Below are 19267 nucleotides of genomic sequence, written 5' to 3'. Positions count from 1 at the left end.
GAGTAAAACTCAAAAAAGTCCCCTCGGTCCACCAATAACCAAAAGCCCAATCAAGGCAATCTCTTTCTCAAGCCTCTATCTGAAAAGTTGGATAAAATCTTATATGAAAAAAAAAGTCTTTTAAAGAAATCCCTTATTCCGAGGTCACCGTAGCCACCAGATCCAGTCTGTATCCGCTTCAGTCACCCGGATCCAGTCCGTATCCAGAGAAGATGGTGGATCAACACCTAGAAAGGACCTCTATGGCCCAGAAACACAGCGGAGACCGTGACAACTAGATGAGCCGCAGATACAAATCCCCTGTAAAGACCACCTGGACAAGACCACAGGAAACAGATGATTCTTCTGCACAGTCTGACATTCCTGCAGCCTGGAGCTGATCTACCTGTTTCGTCTGACAATGGGAGAACTGTCTCCCCGACTGAGCCTGGTTTCTCACCGGGTTTTTTCTCCATCCTTTCACCGATCGAGTTTTGGTTTCTTGCCTCTGTCGCTTCTGGCAGGCGGAGCTGGGGACACTTCATGTACAGCGATATCGTTGACTTGATTGCAAATTATTGCACAGATACTATTTAAACTGAACTTAGCTGAATGATGTCATCAAAGAGTTCAATAACGAAATGCCTTTAACTGTCATTTTGCTTTTTGACGCACTGTGTTCCTAATTAATGTTGTTCAGTTGCATTGACGCAATACTTTTTGTTTAAAGCGCAATTTAAAAAAAAAAAAAAAAAAAAAAAAAAAGAGTCCAAACAATGACCCCTGCTACGGGTAGTGTTCCAAGTGTTATGCGACTTCAGCTAATGATGGGTCCATCAGAAATTTTACGGTGCTAGGGCTGGGTCTGCGTCAGAAGAAGCCATGCATTGTTTAGTTATGTCAGTGCAGTGCCGTCAGTTGGGGGAGAAACGGCAGCATGCACGGCTCCTCGTTAGTATAGTGGACAGTATCTCCGCCTGTCACGCCGAAGACCGGGGTTCGATTCCCCGACGGGGAGAGCTGGTTCTTTTCGTCTTCAGAATGATCCATCCAAAATGTTTGGTTGGAGTCGCAGGTCACAGAAGGAGTTCTGCTTCGACGTCAGCCCGAGCCAAAGGACATGCGTTGGCCGGGAATCGAACCCGGGTCAACTGCTTGGAAGGCAGCTATGCTCACCACTATAACACCAACGCAGGCGGAAGTCAGTAGCTTTATTGACGCACTGTGTTCCTAATAAATGTTGTTCAGTTGCATTGACACAATACTTTTTGTTTAAAGCGCAATTAAAAAAAAAAAAAAAAAAGAGTCCAAACAATGACCCCTGCTACGGGTAGTGTTGCAAGTGTTATGCGACTTCAGCTAATGATGGGTCCATCCGAAATTATTCCATCCAAAAGTTTTGGGTGGAGGCACAGGTCACAGAGGGAGTTCTGCTTCGACGTCAGCCCGAGCCAAAGGACATGCGTTGGCCGGGAATCGAATCCGGGTCAACTGCTTGGAAGGCAGCTATGCTCACCACTATACCACCAACGCAGTCAGCAGTCAGCAACTTGCGCCGTCACTAAGAAGGCTCGAAGTGCACGAGTCGCCGATAGGGCTAGAGGAGCAGATGAGATCTTTGTTTGGACCCGTCACTAAAGAGAGCCTTCAAGAATTTGCATCCCGTCACGTACAAGAAAGCGCTGCCTTCCCATCCGGCTAAATAAACACGAAGTGGTCAAACGCAGAGAGTGCCTATTCAGACGATGACCTGTGGCAAGCCCTTTCGCAGCATGCTGCCGGACGGTCAAACTGATTCTGCTCTTGACATTTCGATGTAGCTCTGCTGTGAGCAGAGCACCCAAAAATACAGGTCACTCGCAAAAGTTCCCCTCCACGGAAATCTTTAGTAAAAGGCGAAAGATTTATGCGACAATGAAGAGAAACTCGAGCTGTGTCTCCAAACCCTCGGGCCTGTGCGCTGCCTCTGTTAAACTACTACGCTCGCCAAGGGTCATCAAGGGTGACAATGCCTGCCCACATGTGTTTCGTCAGCACCCCCCCCCCCCTACTCCAAAAGGGAGGAGTAAAACTCAAAAAAGTCCCCTCGGTCCACCAATAACCAAAAGCCCAATCAAGGCAATCTCTTTCTCAAGCCTCTATCTGAAAAGTTGGATAAAATCTTATATGAAAAAAAAAGTCTTTTAAAGAAATCCCTTATTCCGAGGTCACCGTAGCCACCAGATCCAGTCTGTATCCGCTTCAGTCACCCGGATCCAGTCCGTATCCAGAGAAGATGGTGGATCAACACCTAGAAAGGACCTCTATGGCCCAGAAACACAGCGGAGACCGTGACAACTAGATGAGCCGCAGATACAAATCCCCTGTAAAGACCACCTGGACAAGACCACAGGAAACAGATGATTCTTCTGCACAGTCTGACATTCCTGCAGCCTGGAGCTGATCTACCTGTTTCGTCTGACAATGGGAGAACTGTCTCCCCGACTGAGCCTGGTTTCTCACCGGGTTTTTTCTCCATCCTTTCACCGATCGAGTTTTGGTTTCTTGCCTCTGTCGCTTCTGGCAGGCGGAGCTGGGGACACTTCATGTACAGCGATATCGTTGACTTGATTGCAAATTATTGCACAGATACTATTTAAACTGAACTTAGCTGAATGATGTCATCAAAGAGTTCAATAACGAAATGCCTTTAACTGTCATTTTGCTTTTTGACGCACTGTGTTCCTAATTAATGTTGTTCAGTTGCATTGACGCAATACTTTTTGTTTAAAGCGCAATTTAAAAAAAAAAAAAAAAAGAGTCCAAACAATGACCCCTGCTACGGGTAGTGTTCCAAGTGTTATGCGACTTCAGCTAATGATGGGTCCATCAGAAATTTTACGGTGCTAGGGCTGGGTCTGCGTCAGAAGAAGCCATGCATTGTTTAGTTATGTCAGTGCAGTGCCGTCAGTTGGGGGAGAAACGGCAGCATGCACGGCTCCTCGTTAGTATAGTGGACAGTATCTCCGCCTGTCACGCCGAAGACCGGGGTTCGATTCCCCGACGGGGAGAGCTGGTTCTTTTCGTCTTCAGAATGATCCATCCAAAATGTTTGGTTGGAGTCGCAGGTCACAGAAGGAGTTCTGCTTCGACGTCAGCCCGAGCCAAAGGACATGCGTTGGCCGGGAATCGAACCCGGGTCAACTGCTTGGAAGGCAGCTATGCTCACCACTATAACACCAACGCAGGCGGAAGTCAGTAGCTTTATTGACGCACTGTGTTCCTAATAAATGTTGTTCAGTTGCATTGACACAATACTTTTTGTTTAAAGCGCAATTAAAAAAAAAAAAAAAAAGAGTCCAAACAATGACCCCTGCTACGGGTAGTGTTGCAAGTGTTATGCGACTTCAGCTAATGATGGGTCCATCCGAAATTATTCCATCCAAAAGTTTTGGGTGGAGGCACAGGTCACAGAGGGAGTTCTGCTTCGACGTCAGCCCGAGCCAAAGGACATGCGTTGGCCGGGAATCGAATCCGGGTCAACTGCTTGGAAGGCAGCTATGCTCACCACTATACCACCAACGCAGTCAGCAGTCAGCAACTTGCGCCGTCACTAAGAAGGCTCGAAGTGCACGAGTCGCCGATAGGGCTAGAGGAGCAGATGAGATCTTTGTTTGGACCCGTCACTAAAGAGAGCCTTCAAGAATTTGCATCCCGTCACGTACAAGAAAGCGCTGCCTTCCCATCCGGCTAAATAAACACGAAGTGGTCAAACGCAGAGAGTGCCTATTCAGACGATGACCTGTGGCAAGCCCTTTCGCAGCATGCTGCCGGACGGTCAAACTGATTCTGCTCTTGACATTTCGATGTAGCTCTGCTGTGAGCAGAGCACCCAAAAATACAGGTCACTCGCAAAAGTTCCCCTCCACGGAAATCTTTAGTAAAAGGCGAAAGATTTATGCGACAATGAAGAGAAACTCGAGCTGTGTCTCCAAACCCTCGGGCCTGTGCGCTGCCTCTGTTAAACTACTACGCTCGCCAAGGGTCATCAAGGGTGACAATGCCTGCCCACATGTGTTTCGTCAGCACCCCCCCTCCCCCTACTCCAAAAGGGAGGAGTAAAACTCAAAAAAGTCCCCTCGGTCCACCAATAACCAAAAGCCCAATCAAGGCAATCTCTTTCTCAAGCCTCTATCTGAAAAGTTGGATAAAATCTTATATGAAAAAAAAAGTCTTTTAAAGAAATCCCTTATTCCGAGGTCACCGTAGCCACCAGATCCAGTCTGTATCCGCTTCAGTCACCCGGATCCAGTCCGTATCCAGAGAAGATGGTGGATCAACACCTAGAAAGGACCTCTATGGCCCAGAAACACAGCGGAGACCGTGACAACTAGATGAGCCGCAGATACAAATCCCCTGTAAAGACCACCTGGACAAGACCACAGGAAACAGATGATTCTTCTGCACAGTCTGACATTCCTGCAGCCTGGAGCTGATCTACCTGTTTCGTCTGACAATGGGAGAACTGTCTCCCCGACTGAGCCTGGTTTCTCACCGGGTTTTTTCTCCATCCTTTCACCGATCGAGTTTTGGTTTCTTGCCTCTGTCGCTTCTGGCAGGCGGAGCTGGGGACACTTCATGTACAGCGATATCGTTGACTTGATTGCAAATTATTGCACAGATACTATTTAAACTGAACTTAGCTGAATGATGTCATCAAAGAGTTCAATAACGAAATGCCTTTAACTGTCATTTTGCTTTTTGACGCACTGTGTTCCTAATTAATGTTGTTCAGTTGCATTGACGCAATACTTTTTGTTTAAAGCGCAATTTAAAAAAAAAAAAAAAAAAAAAAAGAGTCCAAACAATGACCCCTGCTACGGGTAGTGTTCCAAGTGTTATGCGACTTCAGCTAATGATGGGTCCATCAGAAATTTTACGGTGCTAGGGCTGGGTCTGCGTCAGAAGAAGCCATGCATTGTTTAGTTATGTCAGTGCAGTGCCGTCAGTTGGGGGAGAAACGGCAGCATGCACGGCTCCTCGTTAGTATAGTGGACAGTATCTCCGCCTGTCACGCCGAAGACCGGGGTTCGATTCCCCGACGGGGAGAGCTGGTTCTTTTCGTCTTCAGAATGATCCATCCAAAATGTTTGGTTGGAGTCGCAGGTCACAGAAGGAGTTCTGCTTCGACGTCAGCCCGAGCCAAAGGACATGCGTTGGCCGGGAATCGAACCCGGGTCAACTGCTTGGAAGGCAGCTATGCTCACCACTATAACACCAACGCAGGCGGAAGTCAGTAGCTTTATTGACGCACTGTGTTCCTAATAAATGTTGTTCAGTTGCATTGACACAATACTTTTTGTTTAAAGCGCAATTAAAAAAAAAAAAAAAAAAGAGTCCAAACAATGACCCCTGCTACGGGTAGTGTTGCAAGTGTTATGCGACTTCAGCTAATGATGGGTCCATCCGAAATTATTCCATCCAAAAGTTTTGGGTGGAGGCACAGGTCACAGAGGGAGTTCTGCTTCGACGTCAGCCCGAGCCAAAGGACATGCGTTGGCCGGGAATCGAATCCGGGTCAACTGCTTGGAAGGCAGCTATGCTCACCACTATACCACCAACGCAGTCAGCAGTCAGCAACTTGCGCCGTCACTAAGAAGGCTCGAAGTGCACGAGTCACCGATAGGGCTAGAGGAGCAGATGAGATCTTTGTTTGGACCCGTCACTAAAGAGAGCCTTCAAGAATTTGCATCCCGTCACGTACAAGAAAGCGCTGCCTTCCCATCCGGCTAAATAAACACGAAGTGGTCAAACGCAGAGAGTGCCTATTCAGACGATGACCTGTGGCAAGCCCTTTCGCAGCATGCTGCCGGACGGTCAAACTGATTCTGCTCTTGACATTTCGATGTAGCTCTGCTGTGAGCAGAGCACCCAAAAATACAGGTCACTCGCAAAAGTTCCCCTCCACGGAAATCTTTAGTAAAAGGCGAAAGATTTATGCGACAATGAAGAGAAACTCGAGCTGTGTCTCCAAACCCTCGGGCCTGTGCGCTGCCTCTGTTAAACTACTACGCTCGCCAAGGGTCATCAAGGGTGACAATGCCTGCCCACATGTGTTTCGTCAGCACCCCCCCCCCTACTCCAAAAGGGAGGAGTAAAACTCAAAAAAGTCCCCTCGGTCCACCAATAACCAAAAGCCCAATCAAGGCAATCTCTTTCTCAAGCCTCTATCTGAAAAGTTGGATAAAATCTTATATGAAAAAAAAAGTCTTTTAAAGAAATCCCTTATTCCGAGGTCACCGTAGCCACCAGATCCAGTCTGTATCCGCTTCAGTCACCCGGATCCAGTCCGTATCCAGAGAAGATGGTGGATCAACACCTAGAAAGGACCTCTATGGCCCAGAAACACAGCGGAGACCGTGACAACTAGATGAGCCGCAGATACAAATCCCCTGTAAAGACCACCTGGACAAGACCACAGGAAACAGATGATTCTTCTGCACAGTCTGACATTCCTGCAGCCTGGAGCTGATCTACCTGTTTCGTCTGACAATGGGAGAACTGTCTCCCCGACTGAGCCTGGTTTCTCACCGGGTTTTTTCTCCATCCTTTCACCGATCGAGTTTTGGTTTCTTGCCTCTGTCGCTTCTGGCAGGCGGAGCTGGGGACACTTCATGTACAGCGATATCGTTGACTTGATTGCAAATTATTGCACAGATACTATTTAAACTGAACTTAGCTGAATGATGTCATCAAAGAGTTCAATAACGAAATGCCTTTAACTGTCATTTTGCTTTTTGACGCACTGTGTTCCTAATTAATGTTGTTCAGTTGCATTGACGCAATACTTTTTGTTTAAAGCGCAATTTAAAAAAAAAAAAAAAAAAAAAAAGAGTCCAAACAATGACCCCTGCTACGGGTAGTGTTCCAAGTGTTATGCGACTTCAGCTAATGATGGGTCCATCAGAAATTTTACGGTGCTAGGGCTGGGTCTGCGTCAGAAGAAGCCATGCATTGTTTAGTTATGTCAGTGCAGTGCCGTCAGTTGGGGGAGAAACGGCAGCATGCACGGCTCCTCGTTAGTATAGTGGACAGTATCTCCGCCTGTCACGCCGAAGACCGGGGTTCGATTCCCCGACGGGGAGAGCTGGTTCTTTTCGTCTTCAGAATGATCCATCCAAAATGTTTGGTTGGAGTCGCAGGTCACAGAAGGAGTTCTGCTTCGACGTCAGCCCGAGCCAAAGGACATGCGTTGGCCGGGAATCGAACCCGGGTCAACTGCTTGGAAGGCAGCTATGCTCACCACTATAACACCAACGCAGGCGGAAGTCAGTAGCTTTATTGACGCACTGTGTTCCTAATAAATGTTGTTCAGTTGCATTGACACAATACTTTTTGTTTAAAGCGCAATTAAAAAAAAAAAAAAAAAGAGTCCAAACAATGACCCCTGCTACGGGTAGTGTTGCAAGTGTTATGCGACTTCAGCTAATGATGGGTCCATCCGAAATTATTCCATCCAAAAGTTTTGGGTGGAGGCACAGGTCACAGAGGGAGTTCTGCTTCGACGTCAGCCCGAGCCAAAGGACATGCGTTGGCCGGGAATCGAATCCGGGTCAACTGCTTGGAAGGCAGCTATGCTCACCACTATACCACCAACGCAGTCAGCAGTCAGCAACTTGCGCCGTCACTAAGAAGGCTCGAAGTGCACGAGTCGCTGATAGGGCTAGAGGAGCAGATGAGATCTTTGTTTGGACCCGTCACTAAAGAGAGCCTTCAAGAATTTGCATCCCGTCACGTACAAGAAAGCGCTGCCTTCCCATCCGGCTAAATAAACACGAAGTGGTCAAACGCAGAGAGTGCCTATTCAGACGATGACCTGTGGCAAGCCCTTTCGCAGCATGCTGCCGGACGGTCAAACTGATTCTGCTCTTGACATTTCGATGTAGCTCTGCTGTGAGCAGAGCACCCAAAAATACTGGTCACTCGCAAAAGTTCCCCTCCACGGAAATCTTTAGTAAAAGGCGAAAGATTTATGCGACAATGAAGAGAAACTCGAGCTGTGTCTCCAAACCCTCGGGCCTGTGCGCTGCCTCTGTTAAACTACTACGCTCGCCAAGGGTCATCAAGGGTGACAATGCCTGCCCACATGTGTTTCGTCAGCACCCCCCCCCCCCTACTCCAAAAGGGAGGAGTAAAACTCAAAAAAGTCCCCTCGGTCCACCAATAACCAAAAGCCCAATCAAGGCAATCTCTTTCTCAAGCCTCTATCTGAAAAGTTGGATAAAATCTTATATGAAAAAAAAAGTCTTTTAAAGAAATCCCTTATTCCGAGGTCACCGTAGCCACCAGATCCAGTCTGTATCCGCTTCAGTCACCCGGATCCAGTCCGTATCCAGAGAAGATGGTGGATCAACACCTAGAAAGGACCTCTATGGCCCAGAAACACAGCGGAGACCGTGACAACTAGATGAGCCGCAGATACAAATCCCCTGTAAAGACCACCTGGACAAGACCACAGGAAACAGATGATTCTTCTGCACAGTCTGACATTCCTGCAGCCTGGAGCTGATCTACCTGTTTCGTCTGACAATGGGAGAACTGTCTCCCCGACTGAGCCTGGTTTCTCACCGGGTTTTTTCTCCATCCTTTCACCGATCGAGTTTTGGTTTCTTGCCTCTGTCGCTTCTGGCAGGCGGAGCTGGGGACACTTCATGTACAGCGATATCGTTGACTTGATTGCAAATTATTGCACAGATACTATTTAAACTGAACTTAGCTGAATGATGTCATCAAAGAGTTCAATAACGAAATGCCTTTAACTGTCATTTTGCTTTTTGACGCACTGTGTTCCTAATTAATGTTGTTCAGTTGCATTGACGCAATACTTTTTGTTTAAAGCGCAATTTAAAAAAAAAAAAAAAAAAAAAAAGAGTCCAAACAATGACCCCTGCTACGGGTAGTGTTCCAAGTGTTATGCGACTTCAGCTAATGATGGGTCCATCAGAAATTTTACGGTGCTAGGGCTGGGTCTGCGTCAGAAGAAGCCATGCATTGTTTAGTTATGTCAGTGCAGTGCCGTCAGTTGGGGGAGAAACGGCAGCATGCACGGCTCCTCGTTAGTATAGTGGACAGTATCTCCGCCTGTCACGCCGAAGACCGGGGTTCGATTCCCCGACGGGGAGAGCTGGTTCTTTTCGTCTTCAGAATGATCCATCCAAAATGTTTGGTTGGAGTCGCAGGTCACAGAAGGAGTTCTGCTTCGACGTCAGCCCGAGCCAAAGGACATGCGTTGGCCGGGAATCGAACCCGGGTCAACTGCTTGGAAGGCAGCTATGCTCACCACTATAACACCAACGCAGGCGGAAGTCAGTAGCTTTATTGACGCACTGTGTTCCTAATAAATGTTGTTCAGTTGCATTGACACAATACTTTTTGTTTAAAGCGCAATTAAAAAAAAAAAAAAAAAAGAGTCCAAACAATGACCCCTGCTACGGGTAGTGTTGCAAGTGTTATGCGACTTCAGCTAATGATGGGTCCATCCGAAATTATTCCATCCAAAAGTTTTGGGTGGAGGCACAGGTCACAGAGGGAGTTCTGCTTCGACGTCAGCCCGAGCCAAAGGACATGCGTTGGCCGGGAATCGAATCCGGGTCAACTGCTTGGAAGGCAGCTATGCTCACCACTATACCACCAACGCAGTCAGCAGTCAGCAACTTGCGCCGTCACTAAGAAGGCTCGAAGTGCACGAGTCGCCGATAGGGCTAGAGGAGCAGATGAGATCTTTGTTTGGACCCGTCACTAAAGAGAGCCTTCAAGAATTTGCATCCCGTCACGTACAAAAAAGCGCTGCCTTCCCATCCGGCTAAATAAACACGAAGTGGTCAAACGCAGAGAGTGCCTATTCAGACGATGACCTGTGGCAAGCCCTTTCGCAGCATGCTGCCGGACGGTCAAACTGATTCTGCTCTTGACATTTCGATGTAGCTCTGCTGTGAGCAGAGCACCCAAAAATACAGGTCACTCGCAAAAGTTCCCCTCCACGGAAATCTTTAGTAAAAGGCGAAAGATTTATGCGACAATGAAGAGAAACTCGAGCTGTGTCTCCAAACCCTCGGGCCTGTGCGCTGCCTCTGTTAAACTACTACGCTCGCCAAGGGTCATCAAGGGTGACAATGCCTGCCCACATGTGTTTCGTCAGCACCCCCCCCCCCTACTCCAAAAGGGAGGAGTAAAACTCAAAAAAGTCCCCTCGGTCCACCAATAACCAAAAGCCCAATCAAGGCAATCTCTTTCTCAAGCCTCTATCTGAAAAGTTGGATAAAATCTTATATGAAAAAAAAAGTCTTTTAACGAAATCCCTTATTCCGAGGTCACCGTAGCCACCAGATCCAGTCTGTATCCGCTTCAGTCACCCGGATCCAGTCCGTATCCAGAGAAGATGGTGGATCAACACCTAGAAAGGACCTCTATGGCCCAGAAACACAGCGGAGACCGTGACAACTAGATGAGCCGCAGATACAAATCCCCTGTAAAGACCACCTGGACAAGACCACAGGAAACAGATGATTCTTCTGCACAGTCTGACATTCCTGCAGCCTGGAGCTGATCTACCTGTTTCGTCTGACAATGGGAGAACTGTCTCCCCGACTGAGCCTGGTTTCTCACCGGGTTTTTTCTCCATCCTTTCACCGATCGAGTTTTGGTTTCTTGCCTCTGTCGCTTCTGGCAGGCGGAGCTGGGGACACTTCATGTACAGCGATATCGTTGACTTGATTGCAAATTATTGCACAGATACTATTTAAACTGAACTTAGCTGAATGATGTCATCAAAGAGTTCAATAACGAAATGCCTTTAACTGTCATTTTGCTTTTTGACGCACTGTGTTCCTAATTAATGTTGTTCAGTTGCATTGACGCAATACTTTTTGTTTAAAGCGCAATTTAAAAAAAAAAAAAAAAAAAAAAGAGTCCAAACAATGACCCCTGCTACGGGTAGTGTTCCAAGTGTTATGCGACTTCAGCTAATGATGGGTCCATCAGAAATTTTACGGTGCTAGGGCTGGGTCTGCGTCAGAAGAAGCCATGCATTGTTTAGTTATGTCAGTGCAGTGCCGTCAGTTGGGGGAGAAACGGCAGCATGCATGGCTCCTCGTTAGTATAGTGGACAGTATCTCCGCCTGTCACGCCGAAGACCGGGGTTCGATTCCCCGACGGGGAGAGCTGGTTCTTTTCGTCTTCAGAATGATCCATCCAAAATGTTTGGTTGGAGTCGCAGGTCACAGAAGGAGTTCTGCTTCGACGTCAGCCCGAGCCAAAGGACATGCGTTGGCCGGGAATCGAACCCGGGTCAACTGCTTGGAAGGCAGCTATGCTCACCACTATAACACCAACGCAGGCGGAAGTCAGTAGCTTTATTGACGCACTGTGTTCCTAATAAATGTTGTTCAGTTGCATTGACACAATACTTTTTGTTTAAAGCGCAATTAAAAAAAAAAAAAAAAGAGTCCAAACAATGACCCCTGCTACGGGTAGTGTTGCAAGTGTTATGCGACTTCAGCTAATGATGGGTCCATCCGAAATTATTCCATCCAAAAGTTTTGGGTGGAGGCACAGGTCACAGAGGGAGTTCTGCTTCGACGTCAGCCCGAGCCAAAGGACATGCGTTGGCCGGGAATCGAATCCGGGTCAACTGCTTGGAAGGCAGCTATGCTCACCACTATACCACCAACGCAGTCAGCAGTCAGCAACTTGCGCCGTCACTAAGAAGGCTCGAAGTGCACGAGTCGCCGATAGGGCTAGAGGAGCAGATGAGATCTTTGTTTGGACCCGTCACTAAAGAGAGCCTTCAAGAATTTGCATCCCGTCACGTACAAGAAAGCGCTGCCTTCCCATCCGGCTAAATAAACACGAAGTGGTCAAACGCAGAGAGTGCCTATTCAGACGATGACCTGTGGCAAGCCCTTTCGCAGCATGCTGCCGGACGGTCAAACTGATTCTGCTCTTGACATTTCGATGTAGCTCTGCTGTGAGCAGAGCACCCAAAAATACTGGTCACTCGCAAAAGTTCCCCTCCACGGAAATCTTTAGTAAAAGGCGAAAGATTTATGCGACAATGAAGAGAAACTCGAGCTGTGTCTCCAAACCCTCGGGCCTGTGCGCTGCCTCTGTTAAACTACTACGCTCGCCAAGGGTCATCAAGGGTGACAATGCCTGCCCACATGTGTTTCGTCAGCACCCCCCCCCCCTACTCCAAAAGGGAGGAGTAAAACTCAAAAAAGTCCCCTCGGTCCACCAATAACCAAAAGCCCAATCAAGGCAATCTCTTTCTCAAGCCTCTATCTGAAAAGTTGGATAAAATCTTATTTGAAAAAAAAAGTCTTTTAAAGAAATCCCTTATTCCGAGGTCACCGTAGCCACCAGATCCAGTCTGTATCCGCTTCAGTCACCCGGATCCAGTCCGTATCCAGAGAAGATGGTGGATCAACACCTAGAAAGGACCTCTATGGCCCAGAAACACAGCGGAGACCGTGACAACTAGATGAGCCGCAGATACAAATCCCCTGTAAAGACCACCTGGACAAGACCACAGGAAACAGATGATTCTTCTGCACAGTCTGACATTCCTGCAGCCTGGAGCTGATCTACCTGTTTCGTCTGACAATGGGAGAACTGTCTCCCCGACTGAGCCTGGTTTCTCACCGGGTTTTTTCTCCATCCTTTCACCGATCGAGTTTTGGTTTCTTGCCTCTGTCGCTTCTGGCAGGCGGAGCTGGGGACACTTCATGTACAGCGATATCGTTGACTTGATTGCAAATTATTGCACAGATACTATTTAAACTGAACTTAGCTGAATGATGTCATCAAAGAGTTCAATAACGAAATGCCTTTAACTGTCATTTTGCTTTTTGACGCACTGTGTTCCTAATTAATGTTGTTCAGTTGCATTGACGCAATACTTTTTGTTTAAAGCGCAATTTAAAAAAAAAAAAAAAAAAAAAAAGAGTCCAAACAATGACCCCTGCTACGGGTAGTGTTCCAAGTGTTATGCGACTTCAGCTAATGATGGGTCCATCAGAAATTTTACGGTGCTAGGGCTGGGTCTGCGTCAGAAGAAGCCATGCATTGTTTAGTTATGTCAGTGCAGTGCCGTCAGTTGGGGGAGAAACGGCAGCATGCACGGCTCCTCGTTAGTATAGTGGACAGTATCTCCGCCTGTCACGCCGAAGACCGGGGTTCGATTCCCCGACGGGGAGAGCTGGTTCTTTTCGTCTTCAGAATGATCCATCCAAAATGTTTGGTTGGAGTCGCAGGTCACAGAAGGAGTTCTGCTTCGACGTCAGCCCGAGCCAAAGGACATGCGTTGGCCGGGAATCGAACCCGGGTCAACTGCTTGGAAGGCAGCTATGCTCACCACTATAACACCAACGCAGGCGGAAGTCAGTAGCTTTATTGACGCACTGTGTTCCTAATAAATGTTGTTCAGTTGCATTGACACAATACTTTTTGTTTAAAGCGCAATTAAAAAAAAAAAAAAAAAAGAGTCCAAACAATGACCCCTGCTACGGGTAGTGTTGCAAGTGTTATGCGACTTCAGCTAATGATGGGTCCATCCGAAATTATTCCATCCAAAAGTTTTGGGTGGAGGCACAGGTCACAGAGGGAGTTCTGCTTCGACGTCAGCCCGAGCCAAAGGACATGCGTTGGCCGGGAATCGAATCCGGGTCAACTGCTTGGAAGGCAGCTATGCTCACCACTATACCACCAACGCAGTCAGCAGTCAGCAACTTGCGCCGTCACTAAGAAGGCTCGAAGTGCACGAGTCGCCGATAGGGCTAGAGGAGCAGATGAGATCTTTGTTTGGACCCGTCACTAAAGAGAGCCTTCAAGAATTTGCATCCCGTCACGTACAAAAAAGCGCTGCCTTCCCATCCGGCTAAATAAACACGAAGTGGTCAAACGCAGAGAGTGCCTATTCAGACGATGACCTGTGGCAAGCCCTTTCGCAGCATGCTGCCGGACGGTCAAACTGATTCTGCTCTTGACATTTCGATGTAGCTCTGCTGTGAGCAGAGCACCCAAAAATACAGGTCACTCGCAAAAGTTCCCCTCCACGGAAATCTTTAGTAAAAGGCGAAAGATTTATGCGACAATGAAGAGAAACTCGAGCTGTGTCTCCAAACCCTCGGGCCTGTGCGCTGCCTCTGTTAAACTACTACGCTCGCCAAGGGTCATCAAGGGTGACAATGCCTGCCCACATGTGTTTCGTCAGCACCCCCCCCCCCCTACTCCAAAAGGGAGGAGTAAAACTCAAAAAAGTCCCCCTCGGTCCACCAATAACCAAAAGCCCAATCAAGGCAATCTCTTTCTCAAGCCTCTATCTGAAAAGTTGGATAAAATCTTATATGAAAAAAAAAGTCTTTTAACGAAATCCCTTATTCCGAGGTCACCGTAGCCACCAGATCCAGTCTGTATCCGCTTCAGTCACCCGGATCCAGTCCGTATCCAGAGAAGATGGTGGATCAACACCTAGAAAGGACCTCTATGGCCCAGAAACACAGCGGAGACCGTGACAACTAGATGAGCCGCAGATACAAATCCCCTGTAAAGACCACCTGGACAAGACCACAGGAAACAGATGATTCTTCTGCACAGTCTGACATTCCTGCAGCCTGGAGCTGATCTACCTGTTTCGTCTGACAATGGGAGAACTGTCTCCCCGACTGAGCCTGGTTTCTCACCGGGTTTTTTTCTCCATCCTTTCACCGATCGAGTTTTGGTTTCTTGCCTCTGTCGCTTCTGGCAGGCGGAGCTGGGGACACTTCATGTACAGCGATATCGTTGACTTGATTGCAAATTATTGCACAGATACTATTTAAACTGAACTTAGCTGAATGATGTCATCAAAGAGTTCAATAACGAAATGCCTTTAACTGTCATTTTGCTTTTTGACGCACTGTGTTCCTAATTAATGTTGTTCAGTTGCATTGACGCAATACTTTTTGTTTAAAGCGCAATTTAAAAAAAAAAAAAAAAAAAAAAAGAGTCCAAACAATGACCCCCTGCTACGGGTAGTGTTCCAAGTGTTATGCGACTTCAGCTAATGATGGGGTCCATCAGAAATTTTTACGGTGCTAGGGCTGGGTCTGCGTCAGAAGAAGCCATGCATTGTTTAGTTATGTCAGTGCAGTGCCGTCAGTTGGGGGAGAAACGGCAGCATGCATGGCTCCTCGTTAGTATAGTGGACAGTATCTCCGCCTGTCACGCCGAAGACCGGGGTTCGATTCCCCGACGGGGAGAGCTGGTTCTTTTCGTCTTCAGAATGATCCATCCAAAATGTTTGGTTGGAGTCGCAGGTCACAGAAGGAGTTCTGCTTCGACGTCAGCCCGAGCCAAAGGACATGCGTTGGCCGGGAATCGAACCCGGGTCAACTGCTTGGAAGGCAGCTATGCTCACCACTATAACACCAACGCAGGCGGAAGTCAGTAGCTTTATTGACGCACTGTGTTCCTAATAAATGTTGTTCAGTTGCATTGACACAATACTTTTTGTTTAAAGCGCAATTAAAAAAAAAAAAAAAAGAGTCCAAAACAATGACCCCTGCTACGGGTAGTGTTGCAAGTGTTATGCGACTTCAGCTAATGATGGGTCCATCCGAAATTATTCCATCCAAAAGTTTTGGGTGGAGGCACAGGTCACAGAGGGAGTTCTGCTTCGACGTCAGCCCGAGCCAAAGGACATGCGTTGGCCGGGAATCGAATCCGGGTCAACTGCTTGGAAGGCAGCTATGCTCACCACTATACCACCAACGCAGTCAGCAGTCAGCAACTTGCGCCGTCACTAAGAAGGCTCGAAGTGCACGAGTCGCCGATAGGGCTAGAGGAGCAGATGAGATCTTTGTTTGGACCCGTCACTAAAGAGAGCCTTCAAGAATTTGCATCCCGTCACGTACAAGAAAGCGCTGCCTTCCCATCCGGCTAAATAAACACGAAGTGGTCAAACGCAGAGAGTGCCTATAATAACCAAAAGCCCAATCAAGGCAATCTCTTTCTCATGCCTCTATCTGAAAAGTTGGATAAAATCTTATATGAAAAAAAAAGTCTTTTAAAGAAATCCCTTATTCCGAGGTCACCGTAGCCACCAGATCCAGTCTGTATCCGCTTCAGTCACCCGGATCCAGTCCGTATCCAGAGAAGATGGTGGATCAACACCTAGAAAGGACCTCTATGGCCCAGAAACACAGCGGAGACCGTGACAACTAGATGAGCCGCAGATACAAATCCCTTGTAAAGACCACCTGGACAAGACCACAGGAAACAGATGATTCTTCTGCACAGTCTGACATTCCTGCAGCCTGGAGCTGATCTACTGGTTTCGTCTGACAAGGGGAGAACTGTCTCCCCGACTGAGCCTGGTTTCTCACCGGGTTTTTTCTCCATCCTTTCACCGATCGAGTTTTGGTTTCTTGCCTCTGTCGCTTCTGGCAGGCGGAGCTGGGGACACTTCATGTACAGCGATATCGTTGACTTGATTGCAAATTATTGCACAGATACTATTTAAACTGAACTTAGCTGAATGATGTCATCAAAGAGTTCAATAACGAAATGCCTTTAACTGTCATTTTGCTTTTTGACGCACTGTGTTCCTAATTAATGTTGTTCAGTTGCATTGACGCAATACTTTTTGTTTAAAGCGCAATTTAAAAAAAAAAAAAAAAAAAAAGAGTCCAAACAATGACCCCTGCTACGGGTAGTGTTCCAATTGTTATGCGACTTCAGCAAATGATGGGTCCATCAGAAATTTTACGGTGCTAGGGCTGGGTCTGCGTCAGAAGAAGCCATGCATTGTTTAGTTATGTCAGTGCAGTGCCGTCAGTTGGGGGAGAAACGGCAGCATGCACGGCTCCTCGTTAGTATAGTGGACAGTATCTCCGCCTGTCACGCGGAAGACCGGGGTTCGATTCCCCGACGGGGAGAGCTGGTTCTTTTCGTCTTCCGAATGATCCATCCAAAATGTTTGGTTGGAGTCGCAGGTCACAGAAGGAGTTCTGCTTCGACGTCAGCCCGAGCCAAAGGACATGCGTTGGCCGGGAATCGAACCCGGGTCAACTGCTTGGAAGGCAGCTATGCTCACCACTATACCACCAACGCAGGCGGAAGTCAGTAGCTTTATTGACGCACTGTGTTCCTAATAAATGTTGTTCAGTTGCATTGACACAATACTTTTTGTTTAAAGCGCAATTAAAAAAAAAAAAAAAAAAAAAAAGAGTCCAAACAATGACCCCTGCTACCGGTAGTGTTGCAAGTGTTATGCGACTTCAGCTAATGATGGGTCCATCCGAAATTATTCCATCCAAAAGTTTTGGGTGGAGGCACAGGTCACAGAGGGAGTTCTGCTTCGACGTCAGCCCGAGCCAAAGGATATGCGTTGGCCGGGAATCGAATCCGGGTCAACTGCTTGGAAGGCAGCTATGCTCACCACTATACCACCAACGCAGTCAGCAGTCAGCAACTTGCGCCGTCACTAAGAAGGCTCGAAGTGCACGAGTCGCCGATAGGGCTAGAGGAGCAGATGAGATCTTTGTTTGGACCCGTCACTAAAGAGAGCCTTCAAGAATTTGCATCCCGTCACGTACAAGAAAGCGCTGCCTTCCCATCCGGCTAAATAAACACGAAGTGGTCAAACGCAGAGAGTGCCTATAATAACCAAAAGCCCAATCAAGGCAATCTCTTTCTCATGCCTCTATCTGAAAAGTTGGATAAAATCTTATATGAAAAAAAAAGTCTTTTAAAGAAATCCCTTATTCCGAGGTCACCGTAGCCACCAGATCCAGTCTGTATCCGCTTCAGTCACCCGGATCCAGTCCGTATCCAGAGAAGATGGTGGATCAACACCTAGAAAGGACCTCTATGGCCCAGAAACACAGCGGAGACCGTGACAACTAGATGAGCCGCAGATACAAATCCCTTGTAAAGACCACCTGGACAAGACCACAGGAAACAGATGATTCTTCTGCACAGTCTGACATTCCTGCAGCCTGGAGCTGATCTACTGGTTTCGTCTGACAAGGGGAGAACTTTCTCCCCGACTGAGCCTGGTTTCTCACCGGGTTTTTTCTCCATCCTTTCACCGATCGAGTTTTGGTTTCTTGCCTCTGTCGCTTCTGGCAGGCGGAGCTGGGGACACTTCAAGTACAGCGATATCGTTGACTTGATTGCAAATTATTGCACAGATACTATTTAAACTGAACTTAGCTGAATGATGTCATCAAAGAGTTCAATAACGAAATGCCTTTAACTGTCATTTTGCTTTTTGACGCACTGTGTTCCTAATTAATGTTGTTCAGTTGCATTGACGCAATACTTTTTGTTTAAAGCGCAATTTAAAAAAAAAAAAAAAAAAAAAAAGAGTCCAAACAATGACCCCTGCTACGGGTAGTGTTCCAAGTGTTATGCGACTTCAGCTAATGATGGGTCCATCAGAAATTTTACGGTGCTAGGGCTGGGACTGCGTCAGAAGAAGCCATGCATTGTTTAGTTATGTCAGTGCAGTGCCGTCAGTTGGGGGAGAAACGGCAGCATGCACGGCTCCTCGTTAGTATAGTGGACAGTATCTCCGCCTGTCACGCGGAAGACCGGGGTTCGATTCCCCGACGGGGAGAGCTGGTTCTTTTCGTCTTCCGAATGATCCATCCAAAATGTTTGGTTGGAGTCGCAGGTCACAGAAGGAGTTCTGCTTCGACGTCAGCCCGAGCCAAAGGACATGCGTTGGCCGGGAATCGAACCCGGGTCAACTGCTTGGAAGGCAGCTATGCTCACCACTATACCACCAACGCAGGCGGAAGTCAGTAGCTTTATTGACGCACTGTGTTCCTAATAAATGTTGTTCAGTTGCATTGACACAATACTTTTTGTTTAAAGCGCAATTAAAAAAAAAAAAAAAAAAAAAAAGAGTCCAAACAATGACCCCTGCTACCGGTAGTGTTGCAAGTGTTATGCGACTTCAGCTAATGATGGGTCCATCCGAAATTATTCCATCCAAAAGTTTTGGGTGGAGGCACAGGTCACAGAGGGAGTTCTGCTTCGACGTCAGCCCGAGCCAAAGGATATGCGTTGGCCGGGAATCGAATCCGGGTCAACTGCTTGGAAGGCAGCTATGCTCACCACTATACCACCAACGCAGTCAGCAGTCAGCAACTTGCGCCGTCACTAAGAAGGCTCGAAGTGCACGAGTCGCCGATAGGGCTAGAGGAGCAGATGAGATCTTTGTTTGGACCCGTCACTAAAGAGAGCCTTCAAGAATTTGCATCCC

At 47.6% G+C, this 19267-nt stretch overlaps 7 non-coding genes across 7 annotated transcripts; all 7 read right to left on the bottom strand.

Moving 5' to 3' along the window:
• Positions 1 to 1797: 1797 nt before the first annotated feature.
• Positions 1798 to 1912, bottom strand: LOC127980759 (U5 spliceosomal RNA). Its single transcript, XR_008159766.1, has one exon. It is a non-coding gene; the product is annotated as a U5 spliceosomal RNA (small nuclear RNA).
• A 1916-nt stretch (positions 1913 to 3828) lies between these two features.
• On the bottom strand, positions 3829 to 3943 carry LOC127980757 (U5 spliceosomal RNA). The gene has a single exon (XR_008159765.1). It is a non-coding gene; the product is annotated as a U5 spliceosomal RNA (small nuclear RNA).
• Positions 3944 to 5867: 1924 nt separating this feature from the next.
• Positions 5868 to 5982, bottom strand: LOC127980756 (U5 spliceosomal RNA). Its single transcript, XR_008159764.1, has one exon. It is a non-coding gene; the product is annotated as a U5 spliceosomal RNA (small nuclear RNA).
• A 1920-nt stretch (positions 5983 to 7902) lies between these two features.
• On the bottom strand, positions 7903 to 8017 carry LOC127980164 (U5 spliceosomal RNA). The gene has a single exon (XR_008159202.1). It is a non-coding gene; the product is annotated as a U5 spliceosomal RNA (small nuclear RNA).
• Positions 8018 to 9940: 1923 nt separating this feature from the next.
• Positions 9941 to 10055, bottom strand: LOC127980755 (U5 spliceosomal RNA). The gene has a single exon (XR_008159763.1). It is a non-coding gene; the product is annotated as a U5 spliceosomal RNA (small nuclear RNA).
• A 1919-nt stretch (positions 10056 to 11974) lies between these two features.
• Positions 11975 to 12089, bottom strand: LOC127980162 (U5 spliceosomal RNA). The gene has a single exon (XR_008159200.1). It is a non-coding gene; the product is annotated as a U5 spliceosomal RNA (small nuclear RNA).
• A 1922-nt stretch (positions 12090 to 14011) lies between these two features.
• LOC127980754 (U5 spliceosomal RNA) lies at positions 14012 to 14126 on the bottom strand. The gene has a single exon (XR_008159762.1). It is a non-coding gene; the product is annotated as a U5 spliceosomal RNA (small nuclear RNA).
• Positions 14127 to 19267: the final 5141 nt, after the last annotated feature.

This window comes from Carassius gibelio, chromosome B19 (assembly GCF_023724105.1).
Source record: "Carassius gibelio isolate Cgi1373 ecotype wild population from Czech Republic chromosome B19, carGib1.2-hapl.c, whole genome shotgun sequence".
Taxonomy (NCBI): Eukaryota; Metazoa; Chordata; class Actinopteri; order Cypriniformes; family Cyprinidae; genus Carassius; species Carassius gibelio.
This window is presented reverse-complemented; position numbering and strand designations above follow the sequence as displayed.